The following is a 26,197-nucleotide window of genomic DNA, read 5'->3' as shown; positions in this document are numbered from 1 at the left end:
GAGCACTATAGGGCAAATTAGAAAGGGACTTTGCAAACTTCCACATCTAAAAAGGTCTCAGAGTACTAACCATGCCTACATATGGTGAGTTGCATTCAGAGATATTAGCTAGATGGCAACAGATAAATTTAGAAACTAGCTTTGCATATATATGCGACTTCTCATTGACTATTTTTTGCCAGTTGAAGAGAAACTAGTAAAAGACATTGAAAATATTTATGTAGCTGTTCAAAGCATATAGGGCTTAGAAAGGGCTGACTTACATCTAACTGAATCTGTAAAGAACGCTAGAATTTATGAGCGGAAATTAATGCAGCAGAAGAGAAATATATTTAACTTTTCTATTAATGCCAACTGCAACAGTAGGAATCTTATTTATTCAGCTCGCTGCATGCATTGTTATTCATTTTATGTTGGAAAAACCAAAAGACGTCTGCGTGAGCATATTAGAGATCATGTATACTATCACAAGAAAGGACACACTTATAGTGCCATAGCCAGACATATGCTGGATTCAAGAGACATGCATTTATTTAAATTCACTGTACTAGAGTTGGTGCCTGAGGGCATTGGACTAGGTGATATTTTTAATACCACTGAGAATAAGGAAGTCAGATGGATTATTAAACTTAGAGCACATTTGGGCAAAGGGCTTAATGATCATCTAGCCATCACTGCTAGACTGAGGGACAGGAAACTTAAGAAATGATGATGTCTTACACATTTTTATACACCATTTGAGAATGTGTTTCTTTAAATAATTTATATTCTGTGATTGGTTCATTTGAATTTGTGATGTTATAAGAGGAAGTAATGTATGTTTCTAGTAAGTTCTGATGAAGCAATTTTTAATTGTGAAAGCACTTACCTTTTACTGTTTATTAGAAGTGGATTGACTTTTTAGTACATGCCTCCCTGCTTTTCTGCTGTGCTTAAATGCCTCAACTATTTGAATAGCTCTCTGACCTATTCAAACAAGGCTTGTCCTATTCCAGCATGAAGGTTCATGCCTCGGCCATCTCAGCCTGCCTCCTAAGTCCACCCCATTTACTCTCATCCACATTTGAAGCAATTTCATAAGGGTATTGTTCACATCAAACCATCTAGAAGGCAACCTGTTCCTCCCTGGGGCTTACAAAACTCAGTCTGCCACCATTTAAATTGGAAGCTTCAGCTCTTATCAAATTTTTAGCATGGAAAATCACTGTACTTCTCACTCTTACCTCTGCCAGGTGTGTCACTGAGCACCAATCACTAATGTGCAAGGAGACATTCCTTCACTTTCACATGGATAGGGTCTGCTCATGAATACATAACCATGAATGCGTGTGTGTGTGTGTGTGTGTGTGTGTGTGTGTGTGTGTGTGTGTGTGTGTGTGTGTGTGTGTGTGTGTGACACTGTGGGAGGGGGGAGCCTCTGTGCATGGTCTGAAGAAACAGCACATACCTCACAGCTCAACCTGTTATGTTACTCTTCTCAGTAGTACAAATCTGCTAAGTTGAGCATTTTATAGTTAAACAAAATTTGGGGGTATGAGATGTTGCTATTGTGTGAATGTGCATGACTATGAACCACAAAAAGGCACAGTAACATAACTGAACGCATTGATCCAGTGTTAGTTATACCACTGCACAAACATCTGTGAATCCTGTGCTGGACTCTGAAGTAAGGTGCCCAATTTACTGAATAAGAATGGGCATTTAGCTTTGGTTTACTATCAATTAGTCGACTGTAACACAGTTGAAAACTGATATTGTTGAACCAAAATGTCAGGTTGCACAACATCGAAAGAAGAAAATGCCAAACCAGATGTCCAAAAATGTTGATGTCGACATTTTCAAACTAAAAGCAAACTCGGAGACTGTCTGCCTCTCAAGGTTGCCAGACTACATTTCATTTTTGCAGGGGGCAAGCCCCCTGCATCCCCCACACCCCCCTACTTATATATACAAACTCAGAGATTGCACTACAGTGAGGGTAAGGATACATTTCCTGATCCCCACTATAGTGCGATCTGGCTTGTAATGTCGGAATTCACAACAGCAAATGCTGTATTGCATTCGCTGATGTAAGTTCCGACATTTGTTGTGTCGATGTTTTGAGTCGATATATGGCTCGCTCGACATTTTGTAAATCGCACAAGCTGCGATCGAAAAATTGATAGTAAACCTTTAGCTTGCATATATTTTCACAGGCATTTCAACTTTGTGCTATAAGCTGATCATTGCAGAAGAGTATTACCTTGTTTTTAGGTTGTCTCTTATGGGACTCTATTAGTAGTAGGCACAATCCAGATGAAAACACATTTACAAGTAGTGGTGGAAAATTGAAAGAAAAAGCAGTCAGTAAAAAATATTATAAAATTAAAGTACAGTAATTAAAAGTTTTACTTAAATAACGTGCAAGTCAAATACATGAAAAAGAAATAGAGAAACATCATAATACTATACTAGTGGATTTGTTAATATATACTGAGTACATATAAAATAAGCAGCTGATATGCATACAACAGATAGACTGCCCTAATGTCAGTTATATAGGTGTAGGTACATAAGAACAGCATTTTCCTTTTTTCAGGCCCTTTGTAGTAAAATGGGAATAACTGAACTACTTTCGATTCATGTATTTAAATATAAGGGTTTATTTAACAGAGGAAGACTGAGAGATAAGGATGCTTCCTTTATCCCCCAATTGTGTAATCATCAAGTTAGTATATTTAGTGATATGGAGGTATGAGGGTGCATGGGCATGCTCCCCATGCAAAAAACCCTGCATTTCTCAGGCCCATTCTGCATACTGGAGCTGTAAGACAAGTGCCTTTGGCACCCTCTAGTGATGGCAAAGAACTTCTCACAACTTCAGCTGCTCCTCAGCCACAATCCCTTGCTCCTGCTGCCTTCTCCAGATGTCCTTGCCACCAGTATGATAACAAGGTCTCCAAGCAGCTTGAGCATTTTGAAGTGCATTTGACAGCTTTTGGTGCAGATAGACACATTTGATTTTTTTCTTGCATTGTGATTTGAATTGATGTAATTTCATGATATCATAAGGGCCACCAGGCCAATAGCCTAGTATCATCCTATGAACCTATTTGTCAGCAGTCAGAGTTCTCTAATGTTCTATAGTGTAGCATTTTGTCTTTTTATTCAAGTTTCTTCTCTCTCTATTTTTCCTTCCCACCCCCTGCATACTTAGTCATTTATTGGGCAGTTGTCCCACTTGGTATTTGAATTCAGTGTTTCCCTTTCTGGTGGCAGAGTAAGTGCTATGCTGTGGTAGTACTGTTGAATAGTTGTGCTTTTGTTTTATTGTTGAATATTTTGCATTTTATTTGCATTTGCCTATGGATTAGGAAGGTATAGCTGGATTCAAGACCTGTGGACACAAAATTCCCACAAGGACCTACATGATTTATGCCTGGTACATTTAGGAGCTTTACACTTGACTAGTGACTGTGCACTGTGTAAAAAAAAATAGTTCCAAGACTCTAGCAAAACACTGGAACAAACTAGTAGTGAAGGGCATACGTCTGTTGATTAGTCATTGACTGAGTCCTCCTCACTGCCTATGCAAAAAAATAAATAAACTAAACAAAACAGAAAGGCTGAGAATCAGCCCATTTTGGTGGAGTTGGCTCTGGCTAAAATTCCTGCTACAAATACCAAGCCTGACTACTCCTTCTAAGCCTTCCACCACCCCACCCCCACCATGTACAAGAGTCATCAGCCCTTCCAGAGGACTCGATGCAGAGAAGAAACTAGCAGTTTCTCTTCAGAGAGGTAGTTCTCACTTAATGGTTTTGGTTAGGACTCACAGATGCCTTAAGAGTTCAATTCAGGGTGACTGGATGCACATGATGTTGGTCTTTGTCAAGGTCCAGCTTCGATGTAGTATCATCTTGGTCACAACAGTTTCTGATGTGGTCTGAGAAGTTCCACCTGACACACCTCCTTCCATTCTTGCTCTTGGCCAGGTTTTGCCTCCAATAGCAATGAAATTGAGCCCGACTGTCAAATTGGGCCCCTTAGTGCCGACAAACCTTATGTTTCCCATGCCATTGGCTTTGGCACTAGTAACATTGATATCTCATTCTTTGGTGCTAACTGATACTAGGTCTTTTGCTTTTGGAGTTAAGTCTTCTGCATTGAGGGGACTGGCAGTCATACCATTCTCTGTGTTGGAGCACTTGCTGCTCAGTACTTCTGGACTGAAGATCACCAACTTGGCATTGGCCTGGAGACCTTGGTGCCAGCAGTAGGCATGGAGCTTGCTTGAATGTCACCAATAACATCTTTATCAACACCAATGGTTTTAGTTCCAAACAGTTCATCAAATTCAGCTGTGCAGATGGGAGCTACTCTTACCCCCTTCATGCCTATCATGTCAATGGCACTGATTTCACTCCAGAGTACCACTGAAGTTGGAAACATCAGTTAACCATCATCAAGACTCCTTCAGGACCCATGAAAGTCTAGAGCAGGACTGGTGAGATTCAAAGATCATTTTTCACAAGGGAGTTCAGATGAGGACTGCCATTATAGCCCCCTGAAGAAGACAATGTACAAGAAGTAGTACCTGGACTCCAACTCAAAGTCTCTCACTCCAGAATCAGATCAAGACTGGGAGGGAGAATTCATCCAAAATCCCCTCTAGAGGATCCTTACTTTAGTTGGATTTTGTAAATGATAAGACAGAATGAATCATGGCCCATTGACCCTACTTCTCCCACTGGGCAGATTTTACAGAAGGCCTATAACTCCTCTCAATAACTCCTGTCCTTCAGATAAACTTGTGAACAAAACACCAGTAGGACAGCCACGGCAATAAAAAGTCTCTTTTAATACTGACATAAACCATAAAATAGGACAAGCGCTTTCACATATCAAGTACTCTTCATCAGATCCTCTAAAATCTAATAAAAACCTTCAGTTTAAATACATTAGCATAACCAATCAACAGCTCATAACAATTAAAGCTAATTAAATATCAATTGAACATTAAAAACACAGAACACAAATTTAAACTTTTCTCAGCCTGTGTCCTTTCAATACAGGCTTAATAGAGATAATGTTATTTATTCCCGGATGTTTATGTGCTTGTAACCTCAGTATCCAATGAAGTTCTTGTTGTTCAAGGAAGTTATTGGTATCACCCCCTCTGATATTATTGTACACTGGTTGTAAAACCCTAAACAAAAACCGGTGTTCAGGAAATATCATTACATACTTGGCCAAAGCATTCAGTTCATTCTTTTTGCGTATTTCATATAGATGTTTACTTATACATTCCTTCAGCCTCTGAGTGGTTTTGCCCACGTAATAATAACTTCCTTGAACAACAAGAACTTTATTGGATACTGAGGTTACGATATTATGTAAGAGATGCTCTAGTTACTCCTCAGTTAAAGTTCATTTGTCAGCACTTTCATGCTTTCATGAGGGTTTTCCAAATCACTCATTAGTTGCTCACTCTTCTTTCATTCCAGGTCTCCAGTAATCACACCAGCTCCAGCTTGGGATCTTTTAATTATGTGCTTCAGTGTCTAACCAGACCTCCCTTTGAACCTTTTGCTTCAGCTGACTTTATGTAAAGCTGGAAAATGTCATTTGTGCTGGCTGTTACCACTGCTAGCAGAGTTTCTCAGCTTCAGGCCCTTTCTTCTCAATACCCTTATATATTTTTTCACCCGGACCATGTATCTCTTAGGACAGAACTTTTCCTCATGTCCAGGCTGGCTACCCAGACTAAATTGAATCAATTTGCATTGTCCGGATGTTTGCAGACAGCTATGATTTACCTAGTGTGCACAAAGAGCTCCAGGAAAGATGAACAATGTTTGTTAGTTTTTCAGTTCCTTGGCTCAATTGAAAGACTACCAGGGGTTCATTGGCAAAATTGATTTCAGACTGTGCTTCATTTAGTTATACCTCAGTGGGCAAAAATCTTTGTATCCCACCAATGGTTCACTAAGTTATAGCTCAACCTAGGTCCATTACTATGTAAGCTTCCAGTTGATGAAATCACTGCAACAGCTAACCAGTCTTCTCTGCATACCTTTGGTAAATATTTTTACCTAGTTTCTATTTCTAGAATGAGAGCATCCTTTGGAGCAACTATTCTCAGAGGTCTACTGAGACAGGGCACCCTGTTTACCCGGGGACTGTGTCTTACAATTCTAATGTCTGCATAGGACTTACCCAGCCTCCTGCCCTGCCAAACTGTGATTTATGAGGGATCTAAGAAGGACCATAGCTGGATGCCTTTTCTTTGTTGTCTACTTGTAAAGATCACTTTTGCTTAATTTTGGTAGTTGTAATTTGGAAAAGGCAGCAGAATCAAGGAATTATAAGCATGGATTATGTCTCTCAATGTCTTGGCACAAGAAATCTGGACAAAGTCATAAATATTGTGCAGACAAAGGCTCAAAAACTGGGACAAATTTTAAATATTGCTCTTATAAACTTAGGAAGCTGCTGGAATAAAAGGTTTTGTGTTAAAATGCTTTTTCTGAAGCATATGAAGTCTGAAACTCAAATGTCTGTCATTATTTAGTGAATTCAAACTGCACTGATTTGGCAGAAGACCACACATTTTAAACAGAACAGACCAAACATAGGAGGTAAAAATCTGGATGTTCTGCAAAAATCTGAAAAGTTGAGAGGTATGGTAGGGAGTAGCCTGAATTGTCAGGAGTTTGTTGCCATTATTAAAGAGTGTCAAAGGGAACAATCCTACAGTTCCAGAGTCCAGACAGAGACCAGCGAAATCTGTTTTAGTAAGTGTGCAATGTATGTTTTTGTCTTTTGTCAAAGTGAACAATGTGGTGTTGACTTTTTTTTTATTCGATGGAATTTGTTTTTACTGATGTTGACTTGATGTTAGCCGTATGTACAATAAGTGCACATGGGGAAAATGTCATTATTCTTATGTGGCCAACACTGCTGACACACCAGCAGTTTATTTATTTATTTGTTTATGTATCTAGGCATGTATCCATTTGTTTATGTGTATGTGTATGTGTGCATGTGAGTAACTGGGTTCTCTGACTGAGCAGAGCCACTTTGCAGTGGAATCCGATGGAGAAGAGGTCTACAAATACAAACATATGATTGTGATAACTAACAATGATCTAATAGTGACAGTATAACCAAATACATTAATTCATGCATACTTAGTCCCAGGTAATAATTATGAGAGCTACTTTAGAGAAACATACAACAAATACTGCATAATAACACATTTCAGTAGATAATACAAGCAACATTAGTTTGACGCTATTAGATAAAGTGTGTAGGAAAAAAGAGGGTGGCTAGGAAATATATAGGGAAGATATATAGTGGAGGGTAGACAGAGGGAGGTGTAAGTAATATTGTGGAAAGGCTATTACAGAGTTAAAATTATAGTTTGGAGATGTAGAAAGATGTGAGAAGGAATGCAAATAAAGACTGGAGGGAGGAAGAAAAGTGATGGAGAAGGAATGAGTATAGTATAAAAAAGGGAGGGATATATATATATATAGGGTGAAGAAACTGGGTGGTGTACAAATGTTATGCAGCAAGGAAAGGTCTTAGTAGAAGTAATACAAATAAACCTTAGCATCAGTTTCATGGCATTTTGTTGGCACAACTTGACCTACACCTTTATCCAGTCACTGAGACCCCCCCCCCACCAATCCTACCCCTATTATGTAAGCTTAGCAGCAGAAAAGTAACCTGCAGCAGGACATATACCTCACTTCCACTGAATTTAGTAATTCCATGCAAAAACAGAGATTGTAATTTTAGTAAGGGGAGCAGCCTCCCCATTTTCACTATATAGGCTCCCACCATTCAGGATTTTGTAGAAGTGAACATTCTGGCACTGCTCTTGCTTCACAAGTAAGCATTCTATAGATGCTACGGCAGGTCTATGTCGTCAGTCTATACTGTAGATCCTGTCATGGCATTATTCTGTCAGTTCGACAGTTTCAACAACGACAAGTTTCTGAACATTGTCATCATAAATCTTCCTTTCATTTCTTCCCAGAGTGAACATTTCTCATTCTCTCCCAACATCTTTCCCAGGAACAGAAGTTGTCCTACACTTGGTGAAGATTCCATTTTGTGATTGGGTTTTGATCTCAAATTTTTATTCCAGTTTGTTGAAAACTCAGACTTGCATTACTTACAGTAATATAACTGTTTGTGTGAGACTGCTAGACAATATACCTCAGTGGTTTTACTCTTCTCCACTGTTGAGCAACTGGAGAATTAGTGTATTTTAGTAAGTGGATTTTTTTTTGGGTGGGGGGGGGTTGCCATCTTGCAAAAATTATTGTTTTTTTAGCTTTTCTGAACATGATTAATAAAATTATTGATGTGATTCACATAAAATCCATTCAAGTTAACATGACAGAAGCCTGAAAACTTTTAGCAGTGTTATTCTTGACATAAAGTAATAAGATCATATGAAGTTAGTACTAAATGATCTAAAGTAGACTTATGTGCACATGCTGCAATTAAAAATGCAACCTCTGACCAATAAATCAATAATTGCTTGTGTTTATATTAGTTCATGAATATGACACTCCTTATTGTCTAGCACATTTTCTAGTCTGAAGTCAATTTCACAGACATGAGAAATCACTGGGAAGGAATTATATGTAAGATGATATGAAAAGTTAAGAATAAACCTACAGTAAGAATACTGAAAATCAGCTGATTTATGGGTATATATTGCAGACTGCCATAGCAGTATCATAGCTTTCTCAGTTTTTCTTGTTCTGTTCACAAACTTTCAACTTAACAAGTTTAATAGGCTGTAATTTCTTTTTCAGACCCTGTTTTATAAATCCCAATATACATGTTTGGACATCGTGAACTAAATCACTCTTGTGGTAAGAAGTGGACATTTTCTTTTTTTTTACATATACATTGTATCACAGTAATTTATTCTATCATCATGGGCAAGCATTAAAAGGATTCCTTGTGGAAAGTTTGCTACCACATTTTTACAAAGCCATATTTATGAGTCATTATTACATTTTGAGAGCTATGGGTTCTTTTTAACATTTTATTTTTATATTAATGGCATAACTTGGTATAAAGCAGAATGTTGACTTTTGCTGACTGTAGCACTTCAGTTTAACCCACTAGTCTTTAACTATGTGTGTAATGAAAGAGGCTAGGAACTTTCACTCTGCAGCATGTATTTGTTTACATTGAAGAGGGCAGTTTTCATTGATTTATTAAAAGTAAAGTAACAAAGAAGAGTTTAAGGTGGCTTTATCTATTTAAATATCAGGGTACTGTTCAGAAATGTAATATACAGTCCACATATTTCCCATTAAGATCTCTGTGACTCAATGTTCTTTCATCATGTGTGTATTTAGTGTTTATTGAAAGTTTTGTAACTTGTCTCTGGAGCTTTTCTCCCTGGCCTCCGCTGAAAATGTGCTATGACCCAGTTGAACTATTCCAGTAAATAAATGTAAAAATAAATAAATAAATAAAACTGGCAGTGGAGGGTAAGCATGAGAGTGCGTTGCTCATACCAGTTTGCCCATCTTGAAAAAGGGAAATGGAGTCACCAATAGGTCAGATTGCAGATGTGACAGCAGAGGCATGCTAAGCATCATCAATAGTTGCAGGACAAGGAAACATGGGCTTCATTTTCCAAGCCAGTGATGGTAGCCTCATTAATGTTTCTTAAGAGTGTGTGTGCCTGGGGACAATGCACACATTATGGGAGCACATAAAATGCAACCATGGTTTTGAAGATGCATACGCCAACCATTGGGGGAGCAGGTCTGGGACTTAACCACAAATTTTATGATGGCTGATTGCATGAAGAATTCCGAGGAATGGAATGCTGATGGTCAGCAATAAGAAGAAAGATGATTAAGAATTCAAGATGTACTACTGTTAATAAACAATTAAATGTAAGCCTAGAGAGTCTAAGCAAGGAACTGAATGACAAAAGGTATGAGAAAGCAATTTTGAGGATATAATGGATAGAGTAAGGATTGAGTAAATGACTAGAGTGCAGCCACTCCTTTATGAGACTTCTGATGAAATGGATGTTCAAGTAAGAGAAAAAAAGGAATAAAATAAGATACTGCATTTCACATAATAAAGGTAGAAGAGTGTACAAAAGATTATTAATAGGCAGTGGGTATGAGGACTTAAATGGCATTGTAGAAGAAAGATTTTACTCATAAGCATGAGAGAAACCTGAAGCAAGTATTATGTTGTAAAGAAATTCTTACTAGTAAATTGCCTGACATCAGACAGAAAGGAGCATTCAATTGCTGGAATTGCTCATAGAACAAGGTGCAAGTATATATTTAATTTAACATTTGTTGACCGGGAAAGTCCAACTAGGACAAAGCCTACTTTCAGTGGAGGCCCGGGGAGAAATGCTCCAGATGCATGTCTTTAGAATGTGGGAGGAAACTGGAGTACCCGGAGGAAACCCACACAAACACAGGGAGAACATGCAAACTCTGCACAGAAGGCACCCCAACTGAGAATTGAACCAGAGAACCTCTTGCTGTGCGGTGACAACATTAACCGCTGCACCACTGCGGCACCCAGGAGAATTAATACATCCAGTAACTAAATAAACATATAACAACATATACACAAGTTGTAGAACACAAATGTTATTTATTTGACAAGTGTACATCATGCATAGTGCTCTATGAAGGTAAACATAAGAAATGGCTTAAAGAACAGCTATGTGAACACTGTTCTGATATTAAGAGAAAGCTGGTACCATTTGCTCTATACAGGCATACCAGAATTTGGAAATGACCATGAATTTGTATTCAGTGTACGTAAGGTTGCATCGAGATTATATAATGATTGGTCATTGTGTTACTTGGGTGACACACAGAGCAGTAACCAAAACATGTTGACCTATCATTTTATTGCTCATATGCATCTGCACATAGTATATCGAAAAAGGAAACAAATTTCCTTTGCTGATGCGCTACCCATAGTGGTGGTGTTATGACATTTTTTAAATTTAAGATTCAGGTTAGGATTAGGAGCAGGGTTAGGGTGAGCATGTATTACTAACGTGGGCAGGGTTGCCCCCATTCCACCTTAGTAATATGTACTAACCTTAACCCTGCCCCTAACCTGCATCTTAAATTAAAAAAAAAAAATCCCATAACACTACCACTACATAAGACAGCTCAGACACTCACCTCAGTCTCACAGACACACACACACACACACACACACACACACACACACACACACACACACACACACACACACACACACACTTACATACATACATACATACACAAAATCAGTCCCCTAATCTAACTGTAACCCTAAACACTCACGATCGCTCACACTTAATTTATGCCTTTACCTAACCCTGACTCTAATCCTAACCTACACAAATTGGCAAACACACACACACACACACACACACACACACACACACATACACACACACACACACACACACACACACACAAACACACACACCTATTACAAATTCATAGGTTCGTAGGTAGGTACTAGGCTATCTGCCCAAAGACATTTATAAGCCTAGCCGGAATGTGTTGGCTTTCGCCGCCCCCTTAGATTAGTTCCCTGTGCCTCTGTCCAGCAGAGCCATTGAAGTGATCCCTGGGGTAAACTTTCTGTTTCCCATCCACTCATCAAGGTTTCCCTTGAAGAGGATTAGCAAGGAGCTCTGCCTAATGTAGATTGGAATGTTGTTCCAGAACATGGGAAGTCTCTGGGACAGGAATCTATCCCTCCAGCATGTCCTATTTATTGTTGTGTTAAGGTTTAGATCCCTGGAGCGTGTGGCTCGAGGGGATATGGTTTTCTTTAGGTGGAGCATGTCCATCAATTCTGGGTTGGACATGGCCTTGTATGTCAGGCAAAGATCACCTCTGAGTAGATGGTATGCAACCGAGTACAGCTGGAGTTTTTTCAGTCGAGCTGCAAAGGGCATCTGCTTGAGGCCAGTGATCCTCTTGTTGAGGTACTTCTGTGATCTTTCCAGTTGTTGTGTGTGTCTTGTAAGGTACATCCCAAATGGGGCATTGTACTCTATGATGGGTCTGATGAGTGATGCGTAGAGGGGCCCAATGACCTCTTTCAATCTGGATGCAAACCCTTTTGTGATTAGGTGGGCCACATAGAAGGATTTTCTAACCACTTTGGCAATGTGATTATCAAAGGAAAGGTTACTATCTACTTGGGTCTCCAGATCCCTTATTACGTCTTCCGTATTTAGGGGGCTACCGCCTATGTGGTAGTTTGTGGGTACTTTGTTTTTTCCAAAAGGGATGACTATGCACATTTTGGCATTTAGCTTGAGGCCATGGTTTTGACACCAGGTATCTGTGTCAGTGAGACCCTTTTGGAGGATGTCTGTGTCAGCTGGAGAGGCAATTATAGCCCCTAGAACTTGGTCAGCCATAGTCCTCCTGTGCTTGCCTGTACCTCTGAGAAGTATATGCCGAACAGGAGGGGTCCTAGGACTGAGCTCTGAGGAACACCACTTGTAACCGGTTTAGAGTCAGACCTAGCTCCCACAACTCTTACCAGGTGGGTTCTGTCCATGATCCAGTTGGCAACCCATCTCATGATGTAGGGGTTTATGTTCAGGCTGGTGAGCTTGTCTAGAATACCTGAGTGGGGAATGGTGTCGAAGGCCTTTGCGAGGTCTGTGTAGGCTGTGTGGATTACCTTTCCCTTATCTATAGCCTTGGTAACTGTCTCAAAGAAGTCCACCAGGTTTAGGAGGCAGGATCTGCCCTTAACAAAGCCGAACTGGGTAGGGTCCAGTGTTTGGAGGTTTCCAATGTCTCTGTTAATGAGATCCATGATGATGCGCTTCATAGCTTTGCAGATCAAGCTAGTCAGGCTTATAGGGAGATAGTTCCCAGGGTCCGTTGTGGCTCCACTTTTGTGGAGTGGAATAACTGTTGCTGTGCGCCACTTTGTGGGCACATAGCCTGTGGAGAGGCTGTGTTTAAGCAGTGTGTTTTGGTAAGGGGTTAGTTCATCTTTGAGCTCATGTAGGACGCAGCCTGGGATACCATCCAGTCCCACTGATGCTATGTTTTTGGCTTTGGAGAGGGCTGTTTTAACCTGAGTGTCTGTGATTTCAGGGACACTACATTCTTCTGGTATAGTTATGGGCCCATTTGGGAGAGAGAGGGGTGTGAAGTTTGCACTGAACCTGTCTGCCAGAATCTTGGCTATATTGGTCGGTTCAGTGTATTTTGTGCCATTCTGCACTAACTCCGAGCAGATCTGAGAATTGCCACTTAGATTCTTGACATAGCTTAAGAATGCCTTGTGGTTATCTTTGGAGTCCATGGCAATTTTTCTTTCAAAGCTAGCCTTGGATGATTTTATGAGGGAAAGTAGTTTCTTGCTGATACTGATCAAGGATGTCTTCCCTTCTTGGGATTTTACTCTTTTCTGTACTAGTTTCCTCCTTCTATTGTATAGCTTATTTATGGCAGGGGTCCACCAGACTGGTTTCCTTTTCTTGGAGGAGTGAGTCTTGGTTTTGTTTGGGATAGTACGATCCATGCATTCCTGTAGGTGCCCATAGAGGGCATTAGTAAAGGATTTTGCAGCTTGGACAGCATTATCCTTTAGCATGGGGGCTTTGAAACTTCCCACCTCAGTTTTAAGTAACGTGATGTTTGCTTTTAAAAAGTCTTTGACCGGGGGTGGTGTTGGAATGTGGATATCCAGAATTATTAGTTTATGGTCACATCTAACCAGCGAGGGGTTGACCACCAGTGTGGAACAATGGTCACCCATGTTGGTGATGACCAGGTCCAATATGTTGTCACCTCTGGTAGGGGTGTTGACCAGTTGATCCAGGGCATTTGAGTTTATAAATTCTAGGAAATGTTGGGCAAGGGAGTTTGTACTTGAGTAGTTCTCTCAGCTAATGTTTGGGTAATTGAAATCACCCAATGTCAGGGTGTTTGGTAGGACATTTATCTTTCCCAGTGTTTCCAGAAATGTGGAGTGGGGGTCCTGGGACATGGTGGGTAATCTGTTGCAAGCTATAAGTTGAATAGCAGTTTTGCCCGTTGTTAGTTTCACGTGGATGATCTCTAAAGCATCGTGCTGTGCCACTAAACTGGAGGTGTGGGTATCCTTGATGAATATGGATTTTGTGGCCGAAATGTATGGTATGAGTTGTAGCCTGGTAGTGCTGGGGTGCTCTCTGGAGCCTTAAACCAGGTTTCTGTTATTGAACATATATCGATTTTCTCCATACTGAGGAGTGCCTCAAGTGCGTGCATTTTCAGGTTTAGACGTCTGGCATTGAGTAGCATTACCCTCAGTTTTTTGTTACTTGTGCTATTTATGGTGGTGGGTTTGTCTTTTGAGCCTTGCCTAAAAAGGCACTATGAGGGTGGCAAGAGCCTTGGCCAGTATTTGAAAGCCTAAGGGTGACAGGTGCAAGCCATCTCTAGCGAAGCAGCATGGCTTGTTGAGCATGTCATCCCAGGCTGACAGACACTGGATCCCCTTTGAATGACACCAGAAGCTTAGCCAATTGTTGAAATTGAGAATTTTTTCTCTATACCATGGTGTCATTCTTGGTGAGTGCAGGATTCTACTCAGGGTCAGGGTCATACCGGCCTGGGCTACATGATCAGAGAGCTCTTCCATGTCTCTTTTCACGTAGTCCAGGGAGGTACGGCTCAGGTCATTCACACCAACATGGAAAATGACAGAGTCATATTTGTACTTGTTCTGGAGTGACCTGAGTGCTTGTGCTCTGTTTCTTCATCTTAGGGTCCTCAGCCAGCCAAAGTGTCCGAGAAATGCTCCAAGCCATTGGTTCCAAGTTTGGAACAAACAAAAATCACTGAGAAGCCTTCGACTCTGTTGGCTTCCAGCATTGGCTCCGACAAAGCTAAGTCTCCAGCAGCTCCATCTGTATCCTCGGAGTCAATCCGGACTCATAAGAGATCATGGTCTCCTTCTTTGGAGCCAGTATGCTCTTCTCCACAATCTCCTCTGCTACAACCTGGAGCAGGCAGTCACTAGTCCTCTTTACACTCCTCTCGGTCCTCCAGACTCTCGAATCATGACATGGAGAGAGTGGTCAGTAGGCTCCTCAAGTCACAGGCACTTTCTTAATTACTTTTGAGCCAGCCCATAAGGAATTAGCTCCCTCGGCCCTTCCAGCTTCTCCATCGAATCCTCCTCTGACTCTCTTGAGCTCAGAGCCAGAGTGCATGAAGGTCATGGTAGTGGAACCATTGGCTCCGGTTTCTTCTCCCTTATCGGTTCTGACGACCGCTCCAATCTCCTCGATGTCTCAGTCTGTCGTGGGATCTGGGCACCGAAGCTCTCTCACTGGCTCTGAGGGGGGAAGTGGCATCAGACCCTATTCCAACCCTGCTCTCCCTCTCAGAGCTTCGACGCAGGTGAGCTTGTCTTCTACATCTGCCTCACAGCCATCGCTCCTGGTTCGAAGGAGATCTCCGGGCCCTTTGGAGCCGGCGGCTCCTTCAACTTCAGACTGTGGTGCCTTCAAGGTGATGAGGAGCATGCTGTCTCCTGAGACTGCTCCACCCTCGGCTCCATTGGCTCCTTCTACCTCGGTGCCTGTGCCTGCCTTTGTCCCTCCTCCTGCCTCTAAGTGTAGGAAACCTGTGCCCCAGGACACCCCAATGGGTGACCCCACCTCTTCTGAAACCTCCCCCAAACATTCAGAGGAGGTCCATCAGAAGAAGAAATGCAAGAGGAAGCATTTCAACTCCCCTGTGTCTATCACTTTGGATACAGACTTGGATGAATCAGAAGGGTCCCCACGGTCCCCCTCTGAGGATGTCTCTTTTTCAGATATCTTGGAAATCCTTAGACAGAGGAGTGGCTGGAAGTCTGTAGCCTCTTCTGAGGATGAGTCATTTGAAAGGCATGGAGCGCTCCAGAGGTGATGGAACCAGTTCCGAAGAGACCGGACAAATTCATTACTGCTCCAGAGGATAAGTCTTTCCTGTCCAAAGGGGTCCCTGTTGATGCCATGGTGGTGGCAACAGCTACTAAGAAGGAACTTGCAGAAACTTCTTCATCTGTCCATCTGATGAACAATGAGTCTCATACGATGGGCAGGTATGGGAAGTGTATGTTTTCTTCAGCGACCTTTACTCTCAGGTCACTGAATTACTTGTCTCATTTCACACAACTTCAGAGGGATCTCCTGAAGGAGCTAGGAGATACCCTGCAATATCCTACAGCTGAGAGAGGTGCAGGCAGGGCAGCTTCCCAGTTTGCGACCTTGACCTCTTTCTTAGCTCCTCCATGAGGCTCATTTCTTATACGGCCGATGGAGCGAGTAGGGCAGCAGGTACCAGAATAGCTTTGTGGAGACACTCCTGGATGTGCCTTTGTCAATTTGTGGAACCTTTCAAGTCTTCATTAACCAATACCCCCTTTGATGGCTCGTCTGTGTTTGGGCCTCAGGTAAAAGATACTCTCACCAGGTGTGAACAGGAAGGCAACACTCTCTGTGCTGTAGGAGTCTGTTTTTCCACTCCATCTAGACCCTATCCTAAAGATCAGAAGAGTGGGAAAATGTGGTTCCAAAAATACCAGGGATCTTCGCCTGACACACGTGGAGATTTTTCCCCAAGGGGCAGAGGGGATAACAACAATGGAAGATGCCGCCCTCGCAGCAGAGGGGGTCTGCAACAACAGGGCGACAGGGATACTTTCTCTGCTGGGCCCTTCCAGCACTCCTGAAGGGAAGCCTGGTTATCCACCTCTGGAGGCAGTCGGGGGCAGACTATCACTGTATCCAGCAGCCTGGCAATCTTTCACGAGAGAAACATAGGTACTGTCGATAATATCCAGGGGTTACAAAATTCCCTTTTCTCAATCCCCACCAAAAGATAAATGTTATATCCCAGATGTTCCACCCAGTCTTTGGGATCATGCAATCCTAGAGGTTCAAAGATTGCTATCAAAAAGAGCCATCCAGGAGGTCCCCACAGACAAAATCAGATCCGGAACTTACTCAAGGTTCTTTTTAGTTCCAAAAAAGACAGGAGACCCATTTTGGATCTCAGCAAATGAAACCAATCAGTAAAAAAGAAGTTCCAGATGGTAACACTGCAGTCCATTCTTCCCTTCTTGGGTCAGGACAATTTGGATGTTCTCCATAGATCTCCAGGACCCATACTACCATATTAAAATGGACAAGCAATCCAGGAGATTCCTACGCTTCCAGCTGAGAGCCAGTCATTATCAGTTCAGGGCCCTGCCCTTTGGTCTCACCACAGCCCCCAGGTTGTTCACCAAGTTTATGGCAGTGGTCATGGCTCACCTGAGGCATCTAGGATTCCAGATGTTTCCATATCTAGACAACTGGCTCCTCACTGCTACCACCAAGCATCAACTGATCAAAGCACGGGGCTACACAATCCAAACTTGTTCCCAGTTAGGCATTACCATAAACTGCGAAGTCTGACTTATTGCCTTGTCAGTCTATTACCTTTATAGGGGCAGACTTAGATACAAGACGCATGATAGCAAAACTGCCTCAAGACAGGGTGTCAGCCATTCATCAGCAAGTTTCATTTCTCATAAAGAAGACCAGAGTTCAGGCAAGACAAGTTTTACAAGTACTGGACTCAATGGCTGCAGCAATTATGCTAGTTCCTTTAGCATGCTTCCACATGCAGATTCTACGGTGGCTTTTTTTTGCTCAGTGGTTTTTCCAGGATTTGCCAGTGTCACACATGATCTTGATCATGGAATCTTGCAGAAATGACCTACTATGGTGGCTTGTCTCCCCCCAAGTGACTCTGGGCAGACCCTTTCTAAACCCCTATCTGGTAGCCACAGTGACCACGGACGCTTCCCAGATAGGGTGGGGGGGGCATTATCTGGGACGGACTATCCAAGGAACGTGGCAACCTCATGAGTACCATTTGCACATCAATGTTCTAGAGAGGATAGTGGTGCTTCTGGCATTGCAAGCACTTCAAGACTACCTACTGGGACCATTGCAATCCAGACAGACACTATGGCAGTGGTATGGTACATCAACAAACAGGGCAGAGCCAGATATTACCCCTTGTGTTGGGAGGCACTTTGAGTATGGCAAAGGGCGATGTCTTCCCAACGTTTTCTAATTGCATTGCACATTCCTGGAAAATCCAACGTGATAACGGATAGGCTCAGCAGGGCTATCCTCATGCCTCACAAGTGGCCCCTGAAGCAAGAAGTTGCGAACTTGATTTTCCACAAATGGGGCCAGCCATGCTAAGATCTTTTTGCCACTCCCCTAAACAACAAATGCAGAAGCTACTTCGCCCTAGTTCCCCCTCTGGGACAGTCACCCAGGGATGCACTTGTTCCTGATTGGACTCCGGAACTGCTACATGCCTTTCCACATTTCCATCTCATTTGAAAGGTACTTCAGAAAACAAAATTGTTGGGTCACAAACTCATCCTCATTGCTCCTTATTGGCCTCTCCAGATATGGTTTCCATTTCTTCGCCATTATCTTCTACTGGAGCCTTGGATACTGGACCCAGTTTCAGACCTCCTGACACATCAGTTAGGTGGGCTTCATCCATCCCTCCAAACTCTCAAGCTGACTGCTTGGTTACTCCACTTCCAGTCTTAGCCAGGCTCCCTAACATTTCCCCTGCTGTACAGCACATCCTAGTGCCCTCCCACAAGCCCACTATCAGGAGGATTTACACTAGCAAATGGAAGAGGTTCTCTTATTTGGCCAAGACTAATAACACTTGATCCCTTGCTCCTGTTCACAAGATTCTTGACTTTTTGGCGGAAACCTTCGAAAAAGGGGCAGCTGCAGCTACTATTAGGGTCCAACTTGCTGCCATCTCCAATTTTTATGTAACAGACTTGGGTTCTAACATTATGCCCCATAAGTTGTGCAGAGCATTCTTATGAGGTGCTTCACTTTTACGGCCCACGGTAAGAGAAGCCCCCCCCAGGACCTCAACTTGGTTTTAGCTTCAATGGTTCTGCCCCCCTTTGAACCAGCAGCATCTTGCCCCCTGAAGTTTCTATCTTGGAAAACCATCTTCTTGGATGCTATAACCTCGGCTAAATGGGTTTATGAATTACATGCTTTGTCTATTCACCCGCTGTATCTCATTTTTCACAAAGATAGAGTATCTCTTAGGACCAGTCCTTCCTCCTTGCCAAAGGTTTGTTCAAAGTATAACTTAAATCAGTCCATTGAGCTTCCTGTGTTCTTTCTCAATTACGGCAACAAGGCAGAGTGTAGATTACACCAATTGGATGTTCATAGACAATTACATTTTTATTTACACAGGACCAAAGCCCTCAGAAAATCAGACCAATTGTTTATATCCTTTGCTGACAATAAACTAGGTTATCCAGTTTCAAAAGTGACCTTATCAAAATGGCTGTTAGACACAATCAGTTATTCATATGATTTGCATAAAAAGATGCTTCCAGGAAGACCCAGAGGACATTCAACTAGAGCCTTAGCCACCACTGTTGCCTTCCAAGCTAAATTGCCTTTAGATTCAATCTGTACAGCAGCAGCATGGGCCAATCCTCATACCTTTATCTCTCATTACAAAGTGGATGTGGTCTTCCAGAATAGGGCATCCTTTAGTTCCACGGTCCTAAAGAGTTTATTCCAGTGAGCCACCCAAGAACCAGGTGCTGGGGATGCAGTCCCAACCAGCAAGAATGAAGGCGAGATGGGACAACATAACATAAAGAAGTTATGTACCTACCATAATATTCCATGTTTGTTGTCCTTCATCTCATCTTCCTTCTTGCGTCCTTTATTGGTTACACTGGCTGAGTTTCCTGCTGACATACCAGGTTAGTTAACCATGCGTTGTCTTTTCCTCTTTCCTTCATACCTTAGATGTGTAAGAGCTTAGTAAAAATTGTTTTTTACTATATATGTCTAGTCCACGGTGGTGGCGCTGCGGTAGCGTTGTCGCCTCACAGTAAGACCCTGTCTGATTCGATTCTCAGCTAGAGCGTCTTCTGCGTGCAGACATGCATGAATGGGCATACCTTCATTGAAGGTTGTGCGTCAGGGCTGGTAACTCAGCATGTAAAAATCAACTACCAATCATTAGCGGACCGGAGTTCCGTTGTGGCGACCCCTAACCGGGAAAAGCCGAAAGACACAACAACAACAACTATATATGTCTAGTGTGGGCTATTACAAATGAGATCTGGGTAGCTGCCCACTAGGGATAAGGGGTAGCCTCAAGCCAGTAAAAGCTCTCAAGCTATAGTAAATCGGCTGAGTCAGAGCCGAGGATTGGCTCCGAACCCAACCAGTAAGAAGGAAAGCGAGATGAAGGGACAACAAACCTGGAACGTTATGGTAGGTACATAACTTCTTTTTCTATACCCTTTACCAGGAATGCCTCTATTTATAAAATTATTCTCACCAACACTCTCAGGTACCATGTGTCATGCTGCTTTTCATAAAAACATTAGGAATGACTATCCTAACCTTTTTCAATGTTCCTTTAAAAATAAAATTCCTATTATATTCTTCTGTTATTAATTCCCACATGTGAAGGTATTCCATTTAATGAATTGCCCAGTCTCTAGTAATGGAACTCATTTACACTGTAGGAAGACCCCTACTGACATGTTCAGTTTCTTCAACAATATTCTTTTAAACATGGAAAGCAAGCTAAAATTGCATTAAATGTATTTTCTAGGGTTACCATTATCCCTGGCTATTGTATTAAACAGACAAGCAAATGCAGATTAGTAACACATATTGACATCTATGGAAGTCTACTCAGAGTGAACGCTACTGCAAAGCAATCTTTTCTCCTAAAGTACAATGTCATAATTTCAGTAAAAGTTGATATAAGTATCTGTTCCAGATTATATCAGAAATATTTTCTTAGTAATCAAAATCTTTGCAAGTTTAAACTTGCATTACTGCTTACCTCATTTGCCCTCTCCTCGCACAAGGTCCTTCCACAAGCTATCGGTTATCTTTAATTGCTGGTTCACTGCTTCAGCACTTCAGTGCCTCCTTCTCTCTACCTTCTCTGCTAGCTTCCTCAGATTCTTATAATCTCATATTTACAGTAAACTAAAGCTATTTAATCAGCATCCTTTGACCCTTGGTCTGAGGTACCTCAGTTCTCTTTCCGATTTAGAACTGTTAACTCACTACTTAGCCCCATCTTAGACATTTCAGACTACTCCCAACCCACTGCAACCACACTATACCCTAAATTTATATGAAAGGCTTTCCCTGTGTTACATGCCATCTTACCAACATCTTCATCATATTCTGACAAAATGGCATAATTTCTGTAAAGTGAAAAACTGCTACAATTAAGATTTATAATCACAACTTGCCTGAACACATTATCCCCATTACCAGACTATCTCCTATTACAAATATCTTTGTTAATCTGACCTACAAATAGTTCCTTTCTCATGCACAATTTTGCATAACTTAAAAAACATATATAGTTTTACACCATGTTTCAATAATTTAACTATTTATTTGACCACTGATTATATCTTTGGCAATATTGATGAATGAATTCTCAGATGGGCAATTTTTGTTGCTTTGAATTTCATCTTCGACTTGGTAGACCACTGCCTATTCTGAGGTGTCTGTGTTAGGCTTTTCAAATAACTGTTTAAAATGGTTCCATAACTATTTAACCAACTACCAACTTCACAATGCTTGCATCTCCAAATACAGAGTTGTAAAATCAGGCATTGCTCGAGGTTTCATCTTCAGCCCTCACTGTTTTCAGTTCTTACTGATAATCTTTCCACTGAACTTACTTCACTCAAACCTATCCTTTTTGCTGGTGATCTGTTCTTATGGAATGAAAAATGTGCATATGACCTGAAAAACACTGTATGAAAGCAATTTATTGGCTTGTTCTTTGGCTAACAAATTCAAACAGTTAATTATGAAAAAAATGTGCTGTTTGTGCACATTGACTCACAAAAACTCACTAATGTTATCTTGCAGCTCAAATATCCTTGAGGCCATGACATTGTACCATAGGTTCCTGTACATACCTTGGAATAGCATTTAATCCTACTTCCACAATCACACTGACAATTGACAATGCCCTAGCCTACCTGATATCTACCTACAGATTTCCTATCAACCGTATCCCAGACTTTTGTAGCACATTTGTCAAGAGCATACTAATTCCAGAGCTGGAATAAGCTTTGTCTCTCCTTGCTGTTAGCATAACACTGACCCCCTACAAACAGCCGTGAATAAAAATAAGCATTTTATTGGTCTTGTCAATTATTGTGCTCACCATTGCTTACTCCTCACTTCTGCTGATACTCTGTCACTGAAAGACACTATTTCTGCCAAGCTACTACAGTGCTTATTAAAATTGTTCAATGCTGTTTTCTGCCCTGTTCTTGCATGCAGATGATACATTTACTGTACGTACTATCTAGTTAAGACCTCACCTCACAGACTCCATTAATCTTTTCCCCTAACCACAAATGCAGTATAGGAATTCATTCATAAATATATATATATATATATATATATATATATATATATATATATATATATATATATATATATACGCACACACACACACACACATATAAATATATATATATATATATATATATATATATATATATATATATATATACATACATACAGAGTCATATGTTAGTACTAGGCTAGCTGCCCTTGAGGGCCATTTTAAGCCTAACCAATTACCCGGTGTAAGAATCAAACCCTGCACCTTGTGTCTGTAAGGTAAACACCTTAACCATTATGCCAATCTCACACCCTGTGTATATATAGATTAGATATAGATATATATCTACATACATATATAGATAGAGAGATATATAGACACACACACATACACTCTCACACACACACACACACACACACACACACACACACACACACACACACACACACACACACACACACACACACACATTCTCTCTCTCTCCCTTTGTCTTTCATATATTCTGTACAAAACTGTTCTTTTTCTTCAAATGCTTATGATTTCATTATTCACTTTATTTTACCTTCTCTGTACATTTCTGTTCTAACTCTAATTGTTCATAGCTTCATAGGTTCATAGGTGTTTACTAGGCTAATTACCACAAGAACCTTTTTAAGCCTAGCCATGCATCCCAAATCTCTGACAAGTTATGATACCCTTGATAAGTTTAAGCAGGGGGTTGGGAGATGAACCATTTACAGGCTACCTGTGTCCATTACAGACATAGGTGCCAAACCAGGGATGAATTTCTGGTTTCCCATCCAATTCTCCAAGTTGCACCTGAATTGGGTTAGGGAGGAACTCTGCTTCACATGGATGGGGAGCCTGTTCCATAGACACAGTGGTCTCTAGGATACATACCGATCTCTCCAGAAGGACATATTTATATCACAGGCAAAGTTTAAGTCTTTGGAACTGGTGCTGTTTGTTTTGTGGATATGCAGAAGGTCCATCAGAGTGGGGTCTGAGAATCCCCTGTATGCCAGACATAGACCTCCCCTCAAAAGCCTGTAGGAGATATAATACAGGGATAGGGCCTTGAGGTGGTCTGCATAGGACAGTTTACTTATGCCCTGTAAGTAAACTGTCCTATGCCAACCACCTCAAGGACAGTTTACTTTAAGTAAACTGTCCTATGTAGACCACCTCAAGGACAGTTTACTTATGCCCTGTATTCTTTTCATAGGTTCATAGGTGTGTACTAGGCTAATGGTCCTGGGGCCTTTACAAGCCTAGCCATAGGATTACCCTGGCATAGTGCCACCCGACCTAAGTTCCCAGTGCCTCTGCTGAGTAGAGCCACTGGAGTTATCCCTGAGGTGAATTTTCTGTTTCCCATTCACTCATCAAGATTTCTCTTGAAGAGGGTCAGCAAGGTGCTCTGCTTGACATGTATGGGAAGTTTGCTCCATTGCATGGGAAATCTCTGGGTTATGAACCTGTCCCTCCAGCATGTTCTGTTAATTGTGGTAATGAGTTGAGATCTCTGGATTGTGTGGTGTGGAGGGATTGGGATTTCTTTAGATGTAACATTTTTAACAGAGCTGGGTCAGGCATGGCTTTGTAAGTCAAGCAGAGATCACCTCTAAGTGAGACAGAGAATAGTTGGAGTTTTTTGAGTCTGTCCATATAGGACAAGTGTTTAAGGCATATGATCCTCTTTGTGAGGTACTTTTGCGGCCTCTCCAGTTGTTGCAGGTGTCTAGTGAGATACATGTCAAATGGGGCATTGTACTCAATGACTGGCCTAATGAGAGAGGAGTAGAGGGAGACAATACCCTCTTTCTTCCTGGATGCAAAACCCTTAGTAATGAGATGTGCCATGGCAATGTGGTGATCAAAAGAGAGGTTGCTGTCAACCTGTGTTCCCAGATCTCTTATAATGCCTTCTGTGTTCAGTGGACTACCATCAATGTATTCAGGCAGGTTAAAACAGCACTGTCCAAGGCCAAGAATACAGCTTCTGTGGGACCTGACAACATCCCTGGTTGTGTTTTACATGAACTACAGAGTGAACTGGCAACTCACCTGTGTGCCCTGTTCAGTCACAGCCTCACCTCAGGCTTTGTCCCTGCTGAATGGCACACTGCTACAATCATCCCTCTCCACAAAGGAGGAGCGACTACAGACTCTGGGAACTATTGCCCCATTAGTCTGATGAGTCTGATATGCAAAGATATGGAGCGCATCATCATGGACCTAATAAACAAGGATATAGGGAATCTTCAAACTCTGGATCCCACACAGTTTGGTTTTGTGAAGGGTAGATCATGCCTGCTCAACTTGGTCGACTTCTTTGAGTCAGTCACCAGAGCTGTGGATGAAGGCATGGTGGTTCATATAGCCTACCTTGATCTGGCCAAGGCTCTTGATGCCATTCCCCACTCAGGAATCATAGAAAAACTCACTAAGCTTGGCATCAACCCCTATATCACTAGGTGGGTTGCAAACTAGCTCACAGATAGAACCCACAGTGTGAAAGTAGTTGACTCCAAGTCAGACAGCCGATAAGTCATCAGTGGAGTCCCACAACGTTGGGTCCTGGGTCCTCTCCTGTTTGGTATCTACTTCTCTGAAGTCCAGGCCAACACGGAGGGACTCTGTCTGACAAAGTTCGCAGACCATTGCAAGTTGGGAGCTATTATCAACTCCCCAAGTGATGTTGACATCCTACAGAATGGCCTCACTGTGGCCCTGAAGGACTCCACTTGTGACTGGCATCTTTGTAGGGGTGGACTCCCCAATTCTAACTTCCTGGGTCCTGTCTGTGAGTCAGTAGGCTATCCACTGGGTGACATATGGTTTTGTAGCTAACCTCTTGAGTTTGTCTGTCAACAAAATGCCCGAGTGGGGTATTGTGTCAAATGCCTTGGCCAGGTCAAGGTAAGCAGTGTGAACAATTTTGCCCTCATCTATTGCTTTGGTAACCTACTCAAAAAAGTCCACCAGGTTGAGTAGGCATGATCTGCCCTTGACGAAATCAAACTGGGTTGGGTCCAGTGTCTGGAGGTTTACTATATCTCTATTGATCATCTCCATGATAATTCATTCCATGGCTTTACATATAAGACTAGTGATAGTAGAGGGAGTTATATTTAATGATATTTCCTGAGAGAAGGTTCAGGGGGAGAGAGGGGTAAAGTTGGAGCTGAATTTATCAGCCTGGAGATTGGCTATGTCTTCTGGCTCAGTATAAGTGGTTCCATTTACAATGAGCTCTGCACACAATTGTGTATTGCCTTTGAGGTTGATGACATACCTAAAAAATGCTTTGTGTTTGTCCTTGGCCTGGGATGTCAAACTTACCTCAAATTTGGCTTTGGTAGACTTTATTTGTCCTCTGAGTTGTTTGTTTAGTTTGATGAGAGTGCTTTTATCCTGCTGGGTGCTGCACCTCCTAAGTTTTGCCATGATTTTCTTCCTCCTATTGATTTTGTGATTCCACCAGGGTAGCTAGTTTTTTGAGTTAGTTCTGTAATTCTTCCTGGTGGGTACAACTACCTCTATGCAGCTATTAACATGATTGTACGGGGTTTCTGTGAACAGTTCTGCATGGGCAGCAGTGTTCTCAGGATTTCTGGGGACTTGACATTTTTCCAGGTTCTCAGGAGGTTAGCCTTAGAATAGGTCATGAGTATTCCAGGTTTAGCTGGGGGCCCAGGTTTTATTTTTAC

General features: G+C 41.8%; 1 protein-coding gene across 9 annotated transcripts in view; it reads left to right on the top strand.

Annotated features, from left to right (window-relative positions):
- Positions 1-26,197, top strand: part of FGR (FGR proto-oncogene, Src family tyrosine kinase) — a 2,305,304-nt gene that overhangs the window by 1,047,337 nt on the left and 1,231,770 nt on the right. For all 9 annotated transcript variants that reach the window (XM_044084628.1, XM_044084601.1, XM_044084584.1 and 6 more), the window contains one exon: positions 8,817-8,876. The gene's annotated coding sequence lies outside the window, so the exon portion shown is untranslated. The remainder of the gene's footprint in view (positions 1-8,816; positions 8,877-26,197) is intronic.

The sequence above is a fragment of the Protopterus annectens genome, chromosome 1.part1 (genome assembly GCF_019279795.1).
Source record: "Protopterus annectens isolate FY-2018-M chromosome 1.part1, PAN1.0, whole genome shotgun sequence".
Lineage (NCBI taxonomy): Eukaryota > Metazoa > Chordata > Ceratodontiformes > Protopteridae > Protopterus > Protopterus annectens.
This window is presented reverse-complemented; position numbering and strand designations above follow the sequence as displayed.